The 22,221-nt window shown below is 37.4% G+C and overlaps 1 pseudogene; it reads right to left on the bottom strand.

The window, feature by feature from the left end:
* Positions 1 to 3,756: 3,756 nt before the first annotated feature.
* LOC128317438 (4-galactosyl-N-acetylglucosaminide 3-alpha-L-fucosyltransferase FUT6-like) lies at positions 3,757 to 21,419 on the bottom strand (annotated as a pseudogene).
* Between the last annotated feature and the right edge of the window lie 802 nt (positions 21,420 to 22,221).

Below are 22,221 nucleotides of genomic sequence, written 5' to 3'. Positions count from 1 at the left end.
GCATCACAATGGAAGACATAATAAAAGGATAAAATAATAATAAAGAAATAATAATGCAAGACAATATAAAAATAAAATATTAAAACATAAAAAATTATTAAGAAATGAAAATTAGTAATCAAACAGAAAATAAAGTGTTAAGAAGATCATTAAGAGATAAAAAAAAGCCCTTTTAAGCATAAACACAGCATAAAAATAAAATATTAAAACAACAATCATTAAGAAATAAAAATAAGCAATCAAACAGAAAATAAATTATTAGGAAGATCATTAAGAGATTTAAAAAACAAAGCAGCTTTAAGCATATAATTAAAAGGACTAATTAAAAGCCAAGAATATAATTAATTAAGAGCCAAGGATGACAGATATACATGGGGATTGAGTTCCATATCCTGGGAGCATGGACACTAAAATCAGTTTCACCAAGCTTCTTCTTATTAAAAGAAACCTTAAGGAAGCCAGCATTTGTTGATCTTATAAAAATGATTTGGGGTGTAATACAGCAGGCATTCTGCTAAATATAAAGGTGCAATGCCATTAAGATGGAATTCAGTGGCATCACCCTTATGAACAATGTACTCAACAACAACAACAACAACAACAACACTATATAATGACACTACATGGCATTATGGACATATGCCATTCATATGTGATGACCTTATTCAACATGCACAGACACTTTATAAGCATGTCGATGCCTGGACTGCAATGACACAGCAATGTGCGCAATAACAATGTGTGCAACACCTATGCATGCAATACCAATATGCGCAGTAACTATGTGTGCAATAACAATGTGTGCAATACTGTGACTTACTGTAACCACAAAACAATGTGTGCAATAACAACATGCGCAATACTGTGACATGCCTCTCACTGTGACTGCGTGTATATGGAGGGGTGTAAGCTATGTGTGTAAGAATGGATTTTCTGTTTTCTATACATATATTCTGTATTTATATAGTTTTTAGATTATACAGGTTAAGGTGGCACTGTTTGGAGCAGGACTGAAATTTCCTAGACAAGCCAAGACAATATCAATAACCTCTTGAATCTTGAATGATGTCAACTACCAAAATGTCCACTTTAGAGTAAAAGGTTATAAGGACATTATTTTCGAGGGTCCAGTAAATAGTACAACATCCTCATAACAATACATGAAACCAATACAGGTCCAAATATAGATGTTGTTGATTGTCCATTCAATGGTGTTATTAATGGTGTCATTTCAAAACTACAAGAGATTTTTTTTGACAAACAGTTGCATTGCTGAGGAAACAACCAATTCAGTTTCAACTCAAATTCCTCAATCTCTTAACTACATACCTTAGATATGAGCTCAGTGGTAGACAAACTACTATCCCACAAGCAGGTTAGTCCTTTATTTGTAGTTGCGTGGCGGTAGACAGAGAAAGAGAAAAAAATTCTCTGTAACACTTTCTGTGATGCCAATGCTCAAAATGAATTATAGCCCCATTTATAATTATTTATAAGCAAGTATTACTGTTCTATAAATACATTTATAAAGACACATCAAGACCTATACTTCATTATAATAACAGTTATAGTTACATTTATATTATTGTTATAAATATTCATAAGTGATGCACTTGCTTTTCAATGCCCATAATGCATTACACACCGATTTATAAGTATTAATTATGTATTTATGTATTAATGTATTTATGACGCTGCATCTTTATAAATACAAATTTATAAATACTTTATGGATTTTACATGTTTAAACATGTTTGAAAATTATGCGCTTTATTATGCGATGCACATTGATGCTATAACTACACTACACACGTAAGTTGAGGTGTGTTTTTAAATAGGAAGGTTAATTAGCTTATATGGGTGACAGATGATCTTTTCAGAATCAGCAACACGTAGTTATGTGTAAACACTGATTAGTCTGAGCAAAATAAAATTCTGTGCAAAACCCATAATATAACTCTCTTGCTAGTAATAAACCCAGTCACGTCTCAGTTAAACATATTTAGAGAAAATAGAGATGCTAGCCAGACTTGAATCATTAACATGTGTCATGAAGACAAAACACATCTCATATCCAAAACACTGGGTAATGACTTGCTGACTTTTTGTCAGTGACCCAGATGCGATGTGCTACATGATCTCATTCATGTGCTACATACTCAATCCTTTACCTTTAGTGTATATTAATGCACTTAACTAGCTTTCTATATGTTATTACATTACATTAGCTACCACTTTTAGCCTAGTCAGTTAGGTTTCTAAAAGATTAGGCCACCAAAACATGGGACTGGGCACCACACTGGAGCTTTTACATGCTAGCTAATGAATTTAGGACTTGTCCACTCCTGTAGCTGTAATGTAGTTAATTAAAATTTATAGTAGTTAGTGGAGTTAGAGTAGTGAGTAGTGGACTTGGAGTTTAAGGACTTGACCAGATTCATATTGTTTGCTCTTCTATAAAAATGATTTAGCTATGAGTCTCAGTCTAAAGAAGAACATTGTTGTGGCTCTGGAGTATTTTACAGAGTGACGTACAGTATGCGAGTTCTTCTTACTGGAAGAACTTGCTGAATTTATATATATCGTTTTTTTTATTTAATCTGTTTTTTTTTTCATTCAGGAATCCTGAAAGATATTCTCTCAGTATACTCCCTCAGTATTAAATGTTAGGTATGTTAGGTGTGTAGGAAAATAACAAAGTACTGGTTAATTATTTGGAGCAAAACTACATAGTAACTCAATTACAGTGAAAGACCTGTTGGGTATAGAGAAGTATTGAGCAATCCCGGGAATACCTGAAACAGAGAAGATAATATTTCATATTGTTTAATTAACTCCAGCTTCCTTGGCTCTGCCTAATTTGATCAGTGCGAACAGGATATATTAGCAGGAAATTTTAGACCTTAAGTTTATATTTAGCTCAACAGATTAATCCTGTAACACTCAGCTCAACCTGACAGTTATACACATTTTACATTTTGTCCAGTAGTGATTGTGCTAAGGAAAGGAGAGTGAACACTTTGGATGTGTCACTACACAAAAGAAATGTTCGGATTTTGCCAGGATATTTTATTTTTCTCTTGGTTTAGAGACTAAATAATAATAAGTAGCACTATTCAAATCAAATTTCACACACTTGCCCCATGCTTTAGTGTCATTTTTTTAATGTATATATGTATGAGTTTGGATGATGGATTAAAAGGTTCTTTAGGGGTCATAATCACAATGGCACCCATTCATATCAACCATCCCCTGCCTCTGTGAATGGGACCATTAATTTAATTTATTATACAAGCCCCTTTAACATGACCTTCTCTCTGAGTACAATCAGATTAATTTCAGTGATGAGAAGGTTTTAACCCTGGTGATGCTGTTAGATGAGAGGACAAGTTAAGTGACAGGTTGACATGGCCCATTAACAATTTATTATTATTTAGAATATTTCAAACTATAATGATGAAATTTTGTATTCAGTGTAGTGTGGTCAGTATGGTCTTAAACTCCCAGGTTATAATTATGCTATTTATCTTAAAGCAAATTAACCAGTAGCTAATATAAATGAATCAATAAATACTGCGAATATAATAAGATATGTATGTAGTTACAGGAGTGAGGAATTTGTGTAGTTTAAGGGTTAACTTAGCTTCTCTGTTCAAAATCTGGTTTACATTTAGTTCAGCAACAAAAAGATGGGATGTTAATGATTAGCAACATTCACAAAGAGTTTCTTTTTTAGCCAAACATTTTTTCCAAAACCACAAGTGTTTACATCACTCATTATTTAGCAGCCTAGTGAACTCTGTGAAGAGATTCCCGTTGTCCCATATCCTGTCAAAGTGTCTAGGTCTGTCCATTCCCACCAGTCTGCCGTGCAAATGTGGCTATGGTGGGTCTTTGGGGTCATGTGACCCACTTTTGTCACACTGGACTGAGGTCAGCTGACTGATGTGTGATCCTCATGACAGTTTTACTACATATTTAATCTCAACAAGCTCAACTTCGCCCAAGTGCGCTAAAGTTTTTTATTTTATTTTTTTATCATTAACAGATTCTGTCATTCATAGCTCATAAGCGTTAGTTTTATGAGACGCACATTTTGAATATTTGTTCAGTACTTTTTATGACCTTAGGAACCTTTGGTTCGAGGAATGTTCAGTTTGTCAGGTTTTCTGCATGTTCTGAGGATGATTTTACATAACGTTTATAAGCATTCCTACATGATTACTACAGGATTTTTCCCTTGCAAGACTGTTAACATTAACTCATCCATAATGATAGCTTTTGTTTTTGTAAAGAACATTGTAATGGTACAGCTGAACCTACCTTTCCTGAATGAGAATATTTCCTGTTTACTGATGCCAAAAAAAATCTTTGGTGTAAAATAAAACTTAAAGGTTAATGGGGGGGCATGGTGGCTTAGTGGTTAGCACTGTTGCCTCGCACCTCTGTGGTTGGGGGATCGACTTCTGCCTCCACCCTGTGTGTGTGGAGCTTGCATGTTCTCCCCGTGCATCAGGGGTTTCCTCTGGGTATTCCTGTTTCAACCTCCATTCCAAAGACATGCACTGTAGGCTGATTGGCATTTCCAAATTGTCTGGAGCAAAGTCTTCATAATTTTGTCTTGGAGGCCCCAAGACGACAGGGACGGTTCCGACTGCGAGAGGACCGTTTAATTTCTCTGTGATGTAGTCCTTGTGAATGGAGTTCTCAAAAGCAAGGTAGAACTTACAGGTAGCCATAGTGGAGTATTAGTCTTCATCTCTCAAGCGCGCTCCAGCCATTCTTCCAAAAATGCGCACATCGATGTACTTCTTTAACTCATTGTAGTACTGCATCCTGGTCCCTACTCCTGTATGGCTGGCAACGTTGGACACGAACCAGCAGAGGAGCTTGTCCTTCTTTGGGATCACGAAGTCCTCATTAGGCTTTTTGCTGACAGTGAGTCGATACCTCACAGAAATGTCTGCATCCCGTCTGTAGCTCAGCGTGAGGTTAAAAAGGTTCTCCAAACCTGGTATCTTTGGCGTGTTGGTCGGCGATTCTACATGTTGGGTATGTGAGTGTGTGTGATTGTGCCCTGTGATGGGTTGGCACCCCGTCCAGGGTGTCCCCCGCCTTGTGCCCTGAGCTTCCTGGGATAGGCTCCAGGTTACTCTGCAACCCTGTGTAGGATAAGCGGTACAGAAAATGGATAGATGTTTAATGTAATGTTAGTAGAGTTAACAAACCAAAAGCAACATATCTTTTTGCTTGTTAAATCTACTAACATTACATTAACCATAACATTAAAATCATCTTATTAGCTGGTGGAGCAACTCAGGGCAGATGTATTGATAACATTAGTCCTACTGCCTCATCTTCAGCTGTCCCAATCTTTTCTGCAGATGCTTCATTGAACTGAGTGAGGTGTTAAAATGCCATGTTGCTTGTAGTGAATTTGCTAGCATTACTATCAATTAAACCTAGAACCAACTGTTTTCTAAAAGCTACATCTTGACTCTCAAGGACACTAGCGGAAAAGAGGATGTGGTAGGCCATCACTGGCAATCCAATTAGGGATTCCTTAATTTTATTTTACTTGAAAGAAATGCAGAAAGCTACCAATGTAATAACTACTATATTAATATCCATTAACTGCATGTCTGGCTGTCTGCTATTGATTATTAAATAGGAGAATATGTAAGGAATAAAACACTTCAGGGCATGCTATTATAGGAAAATAATCAACAACAGGGTTATGTGATGCTAAACACAAAGCAGAGTTACTGTTCACACACTGAAGTTGATTAGTTTCCAATAACAGCGTGTCCTGAAGTGTGTTATTCCACTTATACCACAGCAATTTGCCAGCGATTGCAATTTTTGCAAAATACTGAAAATTAAGCAACAGCTTCCGACCAATCAGAAATCAACAGCACTATTTTAGCACACAGGATTAGTTTTAATGAACAGTGATGTAATAATGACTACCACTATTGTATTTATTCCTATTAAATCTCAGGTTCTGTCTGATTCTGAGAGGCTCTTCATAGATTCCTTCCCTTATTACAGCTGCGTGCAGCAGATCCCAGATCAGGCTCCACGAGCAAGCCAGGGGAAGAGCGTCAGTCTGGTGAACACACTCACCACGCTGTTTGGATTGAAAATAAATATGGTGGTATATTATTACTGGGCCAGTCAACAACCCTGGACTATTGAAGTGGCCTCATGGCCAGTTTGTATATGTATTTTTCATGCAGGATTATGCCCAGTTTATTAGAAGCATGCAATGCGTGCTGGTGAAAACAGGCCTGAATAGTCTCCTCCGTTACTGCATAAACAAACACGGACCTGGGATATGCAGCTCAGCGAGAGTCTCCTGTGTGTTTTCCATGTGGTATCAGAGGTCAGCTTCTCAATCCACAGGTAAATTTTGCTTGGAAGTGAGAAAAAAGATGGATAAATATTATCAACAGACCCTGGTGGAGAAAAAAGCGTGTTATCCCTCTTTCTCTTTGACCGCGTTGCCAGACATGGAGTGCTTAGGCAGATTTCAGAACTGACCGATGTGCTTGTTTATTTTTCCCATGCCTACTGCAAATTCCAACATTTCCCCTAGCAGAAAGGATCCATGTGTGTCTGGGCCAGCACAGCTGAAAAGAGAGCGTGAGGGGAAGGGGAAAAAAAGAAGCAGTGTAGGAAAATATCAACAAGTTGTCATTTACATCAGAACAAGAACAAATAAACCCAAGAGAAAGGAGCTGCTAAGGAGTTAGGAATCTGTCTCATGTGGCTTCAGGCAGCCTGCCAGCCAAATGTAATATGGTTTTATATACAAAGAAAGTGCCTGGTTTAACATAATGAATATTCAATCATGCATGGATATGGTAAAGCAATTTCACAGAAGTAATTGAAAGCAGATTTTGTTTATAACAAGGTGGGGGGAGAAATAATAATAATAAAAAAAAGCCAAAGAGCTAAACTGTTGACCCAAAGGGGCCCAAAAATCTCTCGCTAGATTAAGTGTTTACAGTGCAGCCATACACTCTTCTAAATGAGCCTGAATTCCAGCCAGACCTGAGTGATCCGGTTACGGAGTGATGTAGAGTTTAGGAACCGGCTCCACGGGACATAATACCACATTTATGAGGAATGAAGCGAAATTCAGGCCAATGTGCAGCCCACACAGCTCTTTCATTCATCAGTCCATGGCTTTGATTAGGTACAAACGTCCTACCTCATATCAACACACTTCTGTTACAGCACTGCTACTTGTTTCTGACAGCACAACTTCTGTCTAAGGTTCCAGAAGTGACCACACAAGTTAGAAACTTGTAATAAAAAAAAAAACATCAAATGTCTTCTAAAGTGCAAGAAAACTAAAATGGCTGAACATCAATATTTTACATCACATGCTCGCTGCTCTTTCTTCTCATGAACAAATAATTCTCAGACTCTTATACACATAGAGTGATGATACTCAAGCAAATATAGATTCTACAGTTTTAGTCCTCCATCCAAATTTCATCTTCATGGAGGAAAAAAAAAGCTTATACCCTGGTAGAAGCTGTCAAAAAAAAGAGTAGAGCCTAAGCGGATTTCACAAGCAGCAAGTGTTCACTTTAATTCTGCAAAATAAAGCAGGTTATCGGGTTTATTTTGCGATTCCAGGCAACTTTAATAAATCAGCTTAGCCACAGCATAACAGCTTCATTCGCCGCAAATCTGTCCCCGGCAATAACATGCACCACTAAGCACAGATTAATTTAATAACTCCTTAATATTCTCAGCAGAGCAGGGTACGGCGCAGTCCATAACATATGGGTCTCCTTGCAGAGTAGAATATTGCCGCGGATGCAGATTGAAAATTACATCGTCATGTCATTTATATTCTATTCAGTCAAAGCTGTGCTAAAAAGTCCAAATCATCTCCCCACCGCTGGGGAGACTGTAAAATCTCCTTGCGGTAAAAGATTATGAGCAGGCAGTGGCATCTCATAGATTTAGATTTCATAAATTTCATAGCTGACACCGCAGTTCCTATAAAAGCTCTTCATTTTGGTTACGGTGCACGCCGGGGATTGCAGTTATTCACTAGCTGCCACTGGGAGTAGTTGTAATTTGTGCTATAGACCTCATATTGAATTAAATGAGAAAATCCCACACTACTATTCTTATGCATATTGTCTGTCTGCTTTCTCACACAACTCCAAGCCCTGTGTCCCCTGACATTATCATGGCTAATTGACTTACTCAGTGGTTTTCCCTGCTTTGGTTTTCCTCTGAAACCTCAAAAGGCTTCAAATGGTTGCATTCATAAAGCCTTCAAAAGCGGTTACAATGAGTTCTGGTTTTGCCTAGCTAGATAAATGACGATGGAAAGGGAGAGAGGGAGAGACAGAATGACTTTTTTAATGTTCAGACATAAATGTTTCAGCCATTTCCACTCCGGCAATCAGCGCAGACGACTGCATACTATCTATCAAACTTATCACCGGCCTGTTCTTATCAAACTTTATTAAAGCAGTAAATAAATAAATGTGAATAAAGTTGTAGTTGATTAAAGTCGAGAGAAAAATAATCTGAACTGGGCATAACCCTTTACTCTTTACTCTCTCAGGGCTGTTTTCACATTTGGCAACTTAAATCCAAAATTTAATTTCTAACTCTATGCAATAAAAAAAAATTATCCAAGATCCACTTCTGATCTGCTCCAAATGAAACAAACAAACAAAAAAATGATTAGAACAAAATAAAAGAATGGTTAGTAATGCTCTTATGATAGCCTGCTCTGCTTATAGGACACTTCGGCTATAAATGAACCCAGACACGGCATATAACCAGAAATGTGTATTTATTTTTAACATAAGCATTTTTTTAACAGAGCTACATTTCTGTGGAGCTCTTCTCCTTTATATATTTGTATGTTTTGGTTGAGGATTTTTCCAGTAAACCTTTAGCGGTTGTAGTTATCAGTGTAGCTATGCATAATACAGGATAGTAAGTAATGTTTCGTAAATTGAAAGTTGAGCTTTACCGAGCAACGCGTTACCTCGCTAAGATGATAGCCTCTATTAGCAAGTCTTGGAGGGAGAGCTAGCTTCTCAGCTAATTTGCCTAATGTATTTTATTTCTTTTGGCATGTTAGGCATTTTACAGTGAAGCCGCTGATTCCATCCTTTCTGCTTTGCTCTTTAATAAAACGCAGGTGAGTGCTTCCATAACCCTCTTTCAGAATCATTTTTTTCTGTCGTAAAGTTTTCGGTCAGTGAACAGATCGTATGTGTATAAAATGGCGAGCAGCAGTATGTATTTAAGATGGCGGGCTAAAGGTATTCAAAATATTCAAAATCAATTTGTCAGAAATCTTCAAGTAAATGTTTAATAATCGATAGCTGACATACTGATTAATAGTAGCGCCATTTCTACATGTGGACTTATTGTAATTTTAAATAAATTTTTGTTTAATACTTTAAATTGCTTTTAATGTGAATACTTCTTATTGGTATGTATGTAATGCAATTTCTCACTGAATAAGAATTAATAGATATACATTTCATAAATATGTGTCTTGGCACTTTTTCTTGAGGCTTTTTCTGTAATGAGTTTGCAGCTGAACTTGCATTTTATGGCAAAGCCGCTGACTCCATCCTTCCTGCTTTGCTCTTTACTAAAACAATTCAGGAATAAACATACAGTCAAAGGTTGATTTCTGGTGTTCTGTGATAAATACTGACACCACTTCCTCTGCTTAAAGTTGTAAGCTGTTTTAAGGGAAAATAGCAGGGCTGAGTAGCTCCATTTGGACAGGGGAAGAGCTAATTTCCGGGCCAGAAAAATGTACAGGGTTCTGAAACAGGGAAAGCTCTGTTTATCTAGTCCAGTATTATGAATCACAGTTTTTTAGGTGTCATTAACATGACACATATCTAAAAATTACAAAATGCACCTTCAAATCTTGCCTTGACATATTCATAGTCAGTGTTTTTCACTCTCATACACACTCTGTCTGTTGTATTAGTCATCGATAGGGCTGAGAACGTGAATCATTGCAGTTGTCATTGGCGGGATGCTCCGGATTTAACAGGTGAACATCATCTCTGAACAAGGGAGACAGGAAGCGAGTGAGGCCACTGAGGGCTTCAGAACCTGTTTGTGTGCTTTGAACACACGGCGCCGGCTGTACAAACACACCACGTTTAATTAGATGAGATAGAGGTGGGAATGGAGAGGGAGAAGGAGGGAGAGGGACAGGAGGCCCTCATGTATTTTCCATTAATGCTGAGGATAGCACATGAGGAGTGGGCTGAGGGTTAGGCAAACATAGCCTGCTTGAATTTATCACACTGTGTGCACACACATACATGCAGGGTTACGAGGCCAGTATGCTAGAACATCATCAGAAGACAAACACAGGAATGATAATGAAAAAAAAATGTTGTTGGGCACAGATGAGTTGGAGTAAATAGCTCCATGATTTTATCATGTGCAGTCCTGTGGAACTTCCTCTACTGTATTTAAGAACTGTATGTAAATCTTATTTACTATAAATAAATAGTTGACGATGATGATATACTTTTGATGCTCTTTGTCACATATATAGCTACTCTGTTTTCTTTAGCTTGTATCATTCATTGTTTGAGTGCTCAACTAGTCCACTCTTGAAAATTTGCAACCCTCATATTTAATTATGGTGCTTTCCCTTCAACTGGTGCAAAACCGCTTTGCACTTGTAACTCCTTTAGAGGGGCTGTTTGAATTTTTCAGTGCCCTCTGCTGGACGCGAGATGATTTGCAATTGTACAGTAAACACTGATGAACCTAACTTGCTCCTTTGACTTCCCCAAAAATGACCCCACTCCCTCAGCTTTAAGGAATGGCAGTGGCGATCATTTCTGTGTCAAAGAAGAAGTAAACAGAATCCTAAAATGAAGAAACGATAGATCTTTTGCATTGCAGTATTGCAGATCGCTGTTTTTCTACGGTATCTGTGAAATGTTATGAATATTACAATTTGATGAGCACTTTTAAATGTTACAAGCTGGACCTTTATTACTATAGAGTAAACTAACCTTTGTTCTGGATTGGGTGGAGCTAATTTTAGTTCCATAAAAAATGCAAATGGAAGCTTGGAATGAAAAAACTAGTGAGATCCATTGCACAGAAATTTGTGTAGCGCTCCGAAGGTATTGTTGCAATTATACGCATATTATACAGTAGGTCTAGAGTCACACAAGAACAAAATCACAAACTGACAAAAAAAAAAAATCACAAACTCTACCTTGAATTGTATGCTGCCTTAGTCATTAACTTAATAAATTAACTTAATAAATAAAAGGACTAATGTAAATGTACAGGGTTTTTTTTTTTAAATCTTAATCTTTTTTTCCTCTTAAAAAATACACCAAGAGTCACCAAGGGTCACACAAGAGCTAAAAACTTCCATTTATCAGAATGTCACAGCGCCTGTTCAACTGCCCAAATGCTTGTGCCATGTTCCAACAGTAACAGTCAAGACAGAGAGATAACTGCATATTTAGGCAGTAATTAGTGTGTGTGTGTGTGTGTGTATGTGTGTGTGTATGTGTGTGTGTGAACTGCAGACAGCAAAAGGCCTGCCCGATATTTGCTGGAGCTCCGTTTAAAGGCACTGCTGGGTAAACAGACTGGGGAAGGTCAATATTATCATAGGCTGCTCTGAGAACACTGGGCCTGTGGGGCTGCGGGAGGAACTGACAGCTGCTTCCCTTTTCACTCGCACTACACACTGATCAAACACGACACAAGTCCTAGGGTGGTAATTCTTCAGAATGTCAAACAAGGCAGTGTTTATTTTCTTTTTCCCAGAACACACTTTTTGACAACTTTCTGAACAGGACTTAACAAACACACAAAGTGTTTGTGTGCTTTTTAAATATCCACCCAGACATTAGTATATATTTTAACTCCCAGTTTATGCACTGGTCAGAATGACGTGCAGATTACTTGCATTGTATGCTAATGAGAAATGGTCAGGTTGCTGTTGACCTGCAACAAGAGCGGTCATTCTGGAAGGGTAGAGGGAAAAAAAGTAAGAAAATATTGAGCAGTACGATGCTGCCATCTCCTGGTAAGATCGTAGCAAGTCACATCAGTTATCCTATACGCGTGTTTCTTTGTCTTGATATACAGACACGCTCTCTCTCACTGTTTCTCTCTTCACATACACACACTGGCCACTTTAATAGAAACACCTTATCCACTCAGCCAATCACGTGGCAGGGGCACAGTGCATAAAACCATGCAGATACAGGTCAAGAGCTTCAGTTATTGTTCACACCAGTCATCTGAATGGGGGAACATATGATCTCACTGACTTTAACCATGGCATAGTTGTTGGTGCCAGATGATTTGGTCTGAGTTTCAGAAAATATTGGGATTTTCATGCTGTGAACATTCTCTAGACTTTTGTCTAGACTTTATAAAGAATGGTGTGAAAAAACAACAAAGCACTTGACCTGTGTCCACATGATTTTTTTTGCTTTGTGCTGCTGCCACATAATTGGCTGATTGGATAATTGCACGAATGAAGTGTACTAGTTTTCCTACTGAAGTGACCAGAACTCATTTTCAGCAATTAATATTTATGAAATCATTGCAATTTTTGCAAACTATATTAACTTTTCCCCCCACTTCAGTATTACGGGATATTGTGTGTAGATCCATGACCCACTTTAATCCATTTAATCCATAAATTCCAGGTTGTGACCAGAGAGAGAAAGAGTGAAACACATTTTTAGCCTTTCCCTGATGTAACTCACTCTTTTTTTAAAAAAAAACTTTCCTTATTCATTTCACCCTAACCTGTTTCCAAAGCAGAGTGCTCTGTTTGTGAAAATAATATCACCACATCGCATGGCACCACAGAAGCAATCACTTTCTGTATTTGTCTTTCTAGGAAGAGATTATTCCTACAATCTAGGCAGCATAATTCAAAGATAAGAGCATAATTCTTCTCTTGATCCCCCCAAGATTTATTTCCTCTGACAGCACACAGTATGAATCTCTTCCTCGTTCCCTGTGTTTAAATAAAGTGACAGGTACAAACAGTCTCATAAAGGGAGCCACAGACTCTTTATCATCAGGCCTTTTAAATATGTCAGAGTGTAGAGGAAAGAGCAGTTAATCTAAGCCAATAAGCCTTTCTCAGCAGGGCATTAAAACACACAGACATGCTCACATGTGTGTGCCTGTGTTTGAGCGTCTCCGCCTGCTTTGACATTCTTCATCGTCTGTCAACACAAGACGGAAAAGTGAGCAAACAGCATCAGTCGGAGTGTGTGCACAGCAAACGATGCCCTAACAGACTGACAGAGAAAGAAAGACAGAGAGAGCAGGCAGATTTGCACTGGGTCAGATGCTTGACAATCATCCTTTTTTTCTCTGCACTTTGGATCACATTTGTATTTCGAAATACAGAAGCTTAATATTGGATGGATTTTGATTAGCAGACATTCAAGTATCTCTGTAGTGTTTAAAATCAACTCATCAAAATCCATCCCATAATTTAAATCTCTCATCTGAGAGACTTCAGGCTTGCAATTGATTATATACAGTATATACTGTCCATGGGCTACCTGAAAATAAAAGGAATGCATATTTAAGGCTTTTTAAAGCTACTTTGAATGTAATTTAAGACAACGTACAACGTACTCAAGTGTGTACAGACCTACAGGGTTCTCTAAGGATTCTTTGAATGATATATGGTACTAGCTTCCTAAATATGCAAGGGTTTTTGTGGTAAAATGAATTCTTATTTTGTGAAAGGCCCTTGTAATTTGTATAATTTTAGTGCTTTAGTGTGCAAATTGCATATGTGAATTTACATTAAGAAACAATGCAAAAACTGCATAATATGTCATTCAGGTCACACCATCAAAAAAAAGTTTACTGGTGTATATTCCAACAAAAAGGCTTCTTGAGAGTTGTTTGGGTAGTTCAGGGTATTTTGCTTCCTAACAACGTTCTACTGGGAAGTCTTAGTACAAGCGAAAACCTTGGTTGTATGGTTCTTTGGTTAACAAGACAAAAAATATCTTAGGATTCTAGATTTAACCATTTCAAGGCCATTTTTTTTCATTGTCAGAGAGCCCACAATGACCCAGTACCCAACAAAAGAGAATACTATAAATTCTGTTTCTGTAAATAAATAAATATTTTTTTTTTATATTTTAGGGTGATCTGTTTTACATTTACATTTACATTTATGGCATTTGGCAGACGCCCTTATCCAGAGCGACTTACAATAGTGCTTTGAAGTCTATCAAAAATACATTCTGATATTGGCTCACTAGGTTACAAACTAGGCATACCATCAGTCCAAAACTCTGTTGGGGAGGCAATAGACAAGCGCTCAGACAATTTTTTTTTTCAAGGTTTCAAGGGATTGTAGGCAGGATTTAGAGTCTGTACAAACTTAAAATTTCCCATGTTGTGCATTTTCAATATATTCCAGGGCTAAAAGCAATGCACGGCCCTCGGCTGTAAAGATGGAGCTTTGTCCTGGAATGCAGATGCCATGGTGCTGGTGTCTAACTGCTAGTGCAGCAGATATACTGTATGTCAAGAAACTGCTCCTGGTATACACATCTGGGTGAATCATTGACATTTTATTGTAAGAAATAATTTTTTTTTTTTTTTAAATGTCCAAGCTTTCTAAATGGGGTCTTACACATAGCCCAAAAGGACGGCTGTACATGGGTTTGGTCTCCTACAAATGCTAGGGAGAAAAAAAACCCTGAGAATAGGCTGGACTGTGTTGATTAGGCCTGTGTTAGGTTGCATACTGAAGGGCCAGTTCCCAGCATCAGTGAGGGCTCACTGGCTTCAACATATAGGCTCTGAACAGTAGAGGTCTTAAATGCCCTCAAAGCAAGTCACAATCCTTGATTATGTACAGCGTCCAGCATCTTTATGTAGGATTTTCTAGCAGAGGCATATATTATATTTCCAGAGTGTTATTGGGATCAGAGCAGTGTCCTGTACAGGTGAAGTACTAATGTACAGTCTGCGCACCATTTTGTTTTCAGCAACACTTTTATAATATCTAACACTTAAAGACATATGTTCTTTAGGAATTTCATATGTGGGATTAAAGACAGTCTGTTGTCAAAAAAAGTAATAAAAACCTTATGATGTAGAGGAAAAAGTGTGTATGGACAGTTTTTGTTTTAGAGAATTTGAACCCATTACTGAATCTTTATACACAATTGTAACTGCTGTTCAATTGTATTCATGTTTCTTCCCCTTCTAGCAGATCAACATAAAGACTGCACAATATGCTAGACCCAGTCACATTCACAATACTGTCATTTTTAATACTAAAAAGAGGAACAGAACGGATGCTTCCCTGGAAGTACTCCCAGTTCTTGTGTGTGTTAGCTTGCCAGGGTAGTACCTGCCCTGACTTTAAAGTGTCTATTGGATAAAAAATTGAAGATTAAAAAGCACATTTGGTACAGGTTTTTTTTAAGATGCCATATTTCCATTTTGTCATATGCCTTCTCTAAATCAGAAAAGACCACTACAACATGTTCTTTTTAATAAAGGCATCATGTACATAAGATTCTAATCTAACAAGCTGATCAAGTGTACTCCTTCCCCTTCTAAAGCCACACCAGAATTTACTTATCTGACTGTAGGTTTCTAGCTTTCACACAGGATTATTAACCATTCTCTCCATGGTTTTACAAAGACACCGTGTCAGAGCTATAGTGTAGTAATTGTTGTGATCATTATTGTTGTATGTTTTGGTTGTATGTTTTGTAATGTCCAAACTATATTAAAGTATTTAAGAAGAAGAGCTAGGACACTATGGGGAAGATGTTTTATATATCGATAATGAATCTTGTCTGGCCAAATGGTAGTGTCATGGGACTTCTTTAAAGAGTTCAAGGGTTTTTTCCATTGAGAAGAGCTGGTTATACTGTATGGTTCTGTATTATCTGAGTAGAACTCGAGTTGTTTCTGTTCTTGCTGAACACATATTGCTTGGAATTCACAAAAAAGTTTTGCATTTCAAATGTCTCTGCTAGCTTGTTTGCTAGTTCATGTTTTGTGGTAAGTAGTGTGCCCTGATGTTTGATATGCCGTATTTGATATTTGTGGTCCACCCCCCTTGCCCTTCATCTTTCACATCATATCCAAAACCCTCTTTGTTGGTGTATTTAAAGTTAGGCTTTATACAAATTGTCTCCAATGTTTTTTCTTTGTTGCATTAATAACTCAGAATTTTGTTAGATTCTCTGTTTTTGAATGTCTGTTAAAAAGTCTTTCTGCCTATGGGCCTCAGTAACCTTTTTACAGTTTTCATCAAACCATGGATTACATCTTCAATTTGCTTTTACTGATGTCTTTGGAATAGCTTTATCTGTGACTGATATTAGAATATCAATATTACAACCACTTTATTGAGTCCTGAATACATTAAAGCTCTATACTAAACTTCTCCCAGCAAAGGGGCTGAAAGGAAGCTTCCATCTTTGCAAGCTTTTGTTGCACATCTGCTTCTACCAAGGTCATAATCAAGAGGTAATGATCACTCCCACATAGTGTAATCTTATACTTCCCATGAGAAATCAAGCAATAATTCAGGTTCACATATGGTCAAATCAATTGCAGAATATGTCCCATTTACTGGGCGCAGATTTGAGCTGTCATTTAACAAACACAGGGCATTTTTACTCCTCCGTCATCTTGCCTTTAACATTGTAATAGCTGCTTCTCCATAATGGATTGTGGCTGTTAAAATCACCCATGAGAACATATGGGGATGGCAACTGACCTATTTGGTTTTCCAAGTCTTGTAGCGTCACCAAAACATCAGGTGGTATATAAACGGAGCACAATGTGCTGGGTCTGTAAAGTGTACTGCTGTTGCTTGCAGGTTGGTGTCTATTGCGATGTGGCTAAGGATAATGTCGCGTCTAATTAAAATGGCTGTACCTCCAGAGAGATGTTGTGTGTTTGGGCCATAAGCACTGAACATTGTAAAATTTTTCAGAACAATGAGGCTATTTGGTACAAGGTGGCTCTCCTGAAGACAAAAGGCTAGAGGATTAAAAACAGCAGCTAGGTGCTGCAATTCTACGAAATTGGCTCTGATACCATGACAATTCCACTGACTAATATGATTACTCTGTGTAAAGTAGGCAATACATGTATTATATTATACCACAGTGTGGTTGAATGTTTGAATCTGAATCTGGGTCAGAAGGTGTGCAAGGTTTTGTTAGGAGATGTTTATTTAACATTTATGGACGGAGTCCATTTTGTGTCTGTGTGAGTGTGAGTATGAGTGAGTGTTAGAGAGATAGAGAGAGAGAGAGAGAGAGAGAGGCTGGTGTGGGAATGCCTGATTAAAGCAGCTATAACGTAGGCGAGAACAGAACTAACTTGTCTCTCGGACATTCCGCAACTTTAAATCTAACTATAAACTGTAAAAACGCAGACGTGTTATTCATTAATAAATAATATCTTGTAATCATTGGCAAATCACTGTGCTATGAGCAGAATAACACACTGCTCTATGCAATGCAGTTGGGGGGCAGAGGGGCTATCTTTTTTGTATAGCAAAATTAGATAGCTTGGTAAGGGGCATGTCATGTGATACAGATTCTAAGATTATGAATCTCTGCCAATTATCATATAGTAAACAAAATGAACATCCAGTTACTGAAAAAAGATCTAAATCTTGATCCAGCATCCTTCTTTTAGGGGTTTGTTTGGTAGCCATGACTATGTACATTTTGTTTCATCACCCCTACTCCTCACCCACCTTGGAGCTCAACAATCAGATGCACAGAGCTGCAGACAACATGCAGATAGGCACCAGGGATATAGGGATGGTATACATGAGTGATTAAATAAAGTGCTTACACTGTTTGATTGACACTTAGCCAACCCTTTTTGGAAAAAGATTGTTGAATAATATGGACACTTTAGTAAACATTTCATTTGCTTGCTGCTAGATTAATGAGGTTAGCTAACCTGGATAGGTTGTGTACATGTCTCTACTTCTGTGTGTTATAGAACAAGGTACTTGAGATATCTTGTCATGACGGGTTGCTGTATAGTCTTATGCTAGAACTGGCATATTGTCTTCTGTTACCATGATATGCTAGCACTTCATAGTAAATTCATAATGTCATATGTCAACATTTGGTTTAAAGATCCACCCATGTGATTGACGTGTGTGTGTGGATGTGTAAATGTGCCTGATTATTACTTTATGAAACAATGCTAAACCACAATAACCACAACAGACAATTTAATTTTTATTTATTTTCTTTTGTCTTGTTTGTTTTTATTTATTTATTTAATAAATGTCATTTATTTATTTAATTTTTATACACATACAAATATAAACATGAAAAAAAAAGTTTGTTGTCTTTGGTTCTATTTAGTATTTTCATTTTTTATTTGATTTGATTTGATTTGATTCATATAGCAGTTTTAACAATGGACATTATCACAGGACCCTTACAGATATCCGGATATAACTATAGATTTATCGCAATTGAGCAAGCCAGAGGCAAGAGTGGCAAAGAAAAACTCCCTCAGATGACATGAGGAAGAAACCTTGAGGGGCTCCAGACTCAAAAGGGAACCCATCCTCTTCTGGGAGACCCCAGAAACCGTGATTATATGTCATTATACACTGATGAGCTAAGACATTATGACCACTCACAGATGACGCGAATTCATGACAATCTCATAATAATTTCAAAGTCAGGGATATATTAGATGGTCAGCAAACATTTGGTTCTTGTAGTTGACGTGTTGTGAGATAAACGGGCAGGCGTGAGGACCTGAGCGACTTTGACAAGGGCTGAATCGTTATGGCCAGAAGGCTGCGTCGGAGCATCTCTGCAACAGCAAAGCTGATGGGGTGCTCCCGATCAGCAGCGGGGAGTGTCTACTGACAGTCATCCGGGGAGAGACAAATCATGAACCTGTGAGAGGATGTTGGGCGCCCAAGGCCCGTTTATGTGCGAGGGTAGCGAAGGCTATCCTGTCTGGTCCGAAGCATATAATAGTATATTTTTTTTATTATTCATTTTTATTTCTTTTAATTTTCTGGGGTTTTTTTGCCTAACCTTACTTGTCCCATACTTGTTTAATTTATTTTTTATAATTTATGAATTTATTTATATTTTTATTTTGTATTTTTATTTTTTTAATATTTATTTATTTTATTTGTATTACATTTGATGTTTGATGGTTTTTTTTCAACCTGCTTTACCACTTTCTCACCTGCTTAATTTCATTTTTTTTACCTGCTCCTTGGTTGGCTGTGGACCCTGAAGCGATACACACAGGTGTATTCAGGGTGACCCCAATTTCTGAGGATCCTCAATGCCACCAGCCTATACACCTCACTCAGAGAGTCCTGAAAAACACCACAATATAATATAAACTGTTCAGCAGTTATCACAAACCTGTACAGACAATCCAATAGATTTGATCTAACATGGGATTCCATGTCAGCTCCAGTGCACACTGTCATTAAAGTAAAAGGGGAATGTACAGAATACTAAGAAATTCTGAAATTCAGCTAATTATTTCTCAGATTCTACTTTACACTCAATTTACGTTACACTCAAATTACAAAATAAATTAGAAAAGTATGCAAAATAGAAACATTTTCACTAGTGCTCTCAGATGTTTGGACCCCACTTAAATATATATATTATTGTTCAAAATAAATGGATGATGTGAGTGGAACATGTCCATGTTATGTGTGTACACAGCCCGTTTGTGCAGCTTTGAATCGGTGTAGTTGTATTGTAAATACTGAGATCTGTGCACTAGTTTGAATTTATGAAACTTTACACACCAAGTCCCTTCTGCCTTCACTCACACATTTTACATCTTTTATTAGTGGAAAAATTGTCATTTCCTGTGAGTTGAATTTAGCTCATGTGCAAAAAAAAAAAAAGTTTCAAATTGTTCTTTCTCACTGGAATTTTGAAGGTCTGGATGGGTTCTCCGTTCTGGTCATAGGTGAATTTTCCCAGAAGTTTTCCTTTCTTTGTCTCATTAACTATTCCCTGTAGAAAGTGTAATAAATTGTAAAATATCATATTTATTATTATCAGTTATTATTATTAGATTATAGAGCAGAAATCAAGTTTAGCACATTATTATTGTTGTATTTTGATTGATTTGTGGACTCAATGTTTTCACTAGTTTAAAGTGCATTATATAAAAAATTAACTAAATAAATAGATATAAAAAGCTTATTTGTGGTCCCATGTTATTAGTCAGACAAGAGGGAAAAGATTTACTAGCACATTTTTGGCTCATGTCCAATAGCTAATGTGTGTGTAAGTGTTTGTGGTGACTCACATAAACTGCAAAGTCTTTCGGGGCACTTCTGATGTGGCCAGTAGGCGAGAACACTTTCGGCAGGTGCTCCATGGCAATGTGTGTGATTCGTACAGGGTGGGGCAGAGCGATCACCAGGTGCCCTTGAGAACCTTTAAATCCCCAGCACTTACCGGGGAAGATGTCCGACTGTAGTGATGCAAACAAAAATAACATGTCCATTTTAGATAGAAAAGGAATCATTAACAGCTGTGTTTGTGTTTAACAAAAACAGAATACTATCACTGATGTTAGTAAGTATAGGGTGAACTATATAGTACCAAACATAGCACCATATTGTAGGTTACATATAGTAAAACATTATTCTGTGTGTCTTACCTGTAGAACTGTTTCAGGTCCATGATTTTTGCACCATATACTGAAGTTAAACTGATTGCAGTATCTGGGTTTATGGGTCTGTGAACTGGTTATCACAGTGGAGCCTACAAACACACAATGATCAACAGTTAAAACATAAGTGAGAAGCAGCACGTGTTAGCAAGACAGTGTGATTAATATCAGTGTAATATAATATCTCTGTCTTATACGTAAAACTGTCTTTAAACCTTTAACCCTCCTGTTCTGTTCAATACATAGTCATGTTCTGTCACACTGACCTGGGGCATCTCACTACATGTTACAGCAAGTTATAAACAGCAGGAAATGTGTTATAAATCACTCAATATATCTGACTCTCATCTCTTTTACTAGCAATATAAACAATACTGATAAGGTTCATTCATCCTTTCCACATTTTGTAGTGTTACAACATGGAACTGTTGTTGCATCTCTAACTGATGCTCCACTGGAGGTTCAAAGTTTTGGGATATTTTATACCCTGACTGATACTTTTCCAGAACTTTGTCCCAGACTTGTTTTGGCACAACTGGGAGTCGAACTTGTGATCTCCAGTGAAATGTTTTTCTAGTGCACCACTCGGGCGATCCAGTTTTATCCCATTTTTAAGAAAAAATCCATATGGCTCATTTTCACATGAATGTGTTACCTAAAGACTCCAGCGCGTAGTCAGCCATTCCAGTATTATCAGTCCTCAGTGCCCCGTATATGATTTTTTCCAATTCCTGAGACATAAATCAATAAAATGTTCATTGTGGGATGAAGAACCATCATATACGTATAAAAATCAGCCCAAGTCATCCTATTTGGCCAGCACTTTGATTCACTGGCATAAGAAATGAAATATAATGAATTAAAAGTAGACAGTGCAGTTCCTGCAGAAACTGCGAGTGTGTTGCAATGCAAATCTTCAACGCTGACTGATTGTTACACACACACATCATAAATCTTCATTTATTACACATTACATACATAATGTTGCATTTAAACCTGGGCTAATTAATCCCTTTTCACCATCCACATTTCCGGTATGAGACAGAGGAACTAATTTGTCCCTTTCCCCTATTCATATTGTGTCTATGATAGAGAAGCAGGAAGCGTGCTTAAAGACAGTGCGGTCGAAATTCAGAAAATAATCACCAAATACCACCAAAGCGTAGCTACTGACATGGTTTGTTTGAGGAGATCCACACGATCAGTTTGACGCCTATTGTGTAGTTTCAGCTGGGATTGATTTATGACTCTTTAAAAAACTCAGAAAATATTTAGCAAATCGCTTAGCTCGTGGCATGGTTCGGTTCAAGCTTCGCTGATCAGTTTCTGCCAGAAATGTGTGGTTTGATTTATGAGTGTTTAAACAGAAATGAACTTTTTGGAAACGTGAAACCTAACTGCACCTTAATTTGAACTGCAGTTAATGCGGGTGTTGACTTGCCCTAGTGTCAAACAAATGCTCATAACTCCCAAAATTTATTTTGA

The sequence above is a fragment of the Pangasianodon hypophthalmus genome, chromosome 25, assembly GCF_027358585.1.
Source record: "Pangasianodon hypophthalmus isolate fPanHyp1 chromosome 25, fPanHyp1.pri, whole genome shotgun sequence".
NCBI lineage: Eukaryota > Metazoa > Chordata > Actinopteri > Siluriformes > Pangasiidae > Pangasianodon > Pangasianodon hypophthalmus.
Note: the sequence above shows the minus strand (reverse complement) of the source record. Positions and strands in the feature narration are given on the sequence as shown.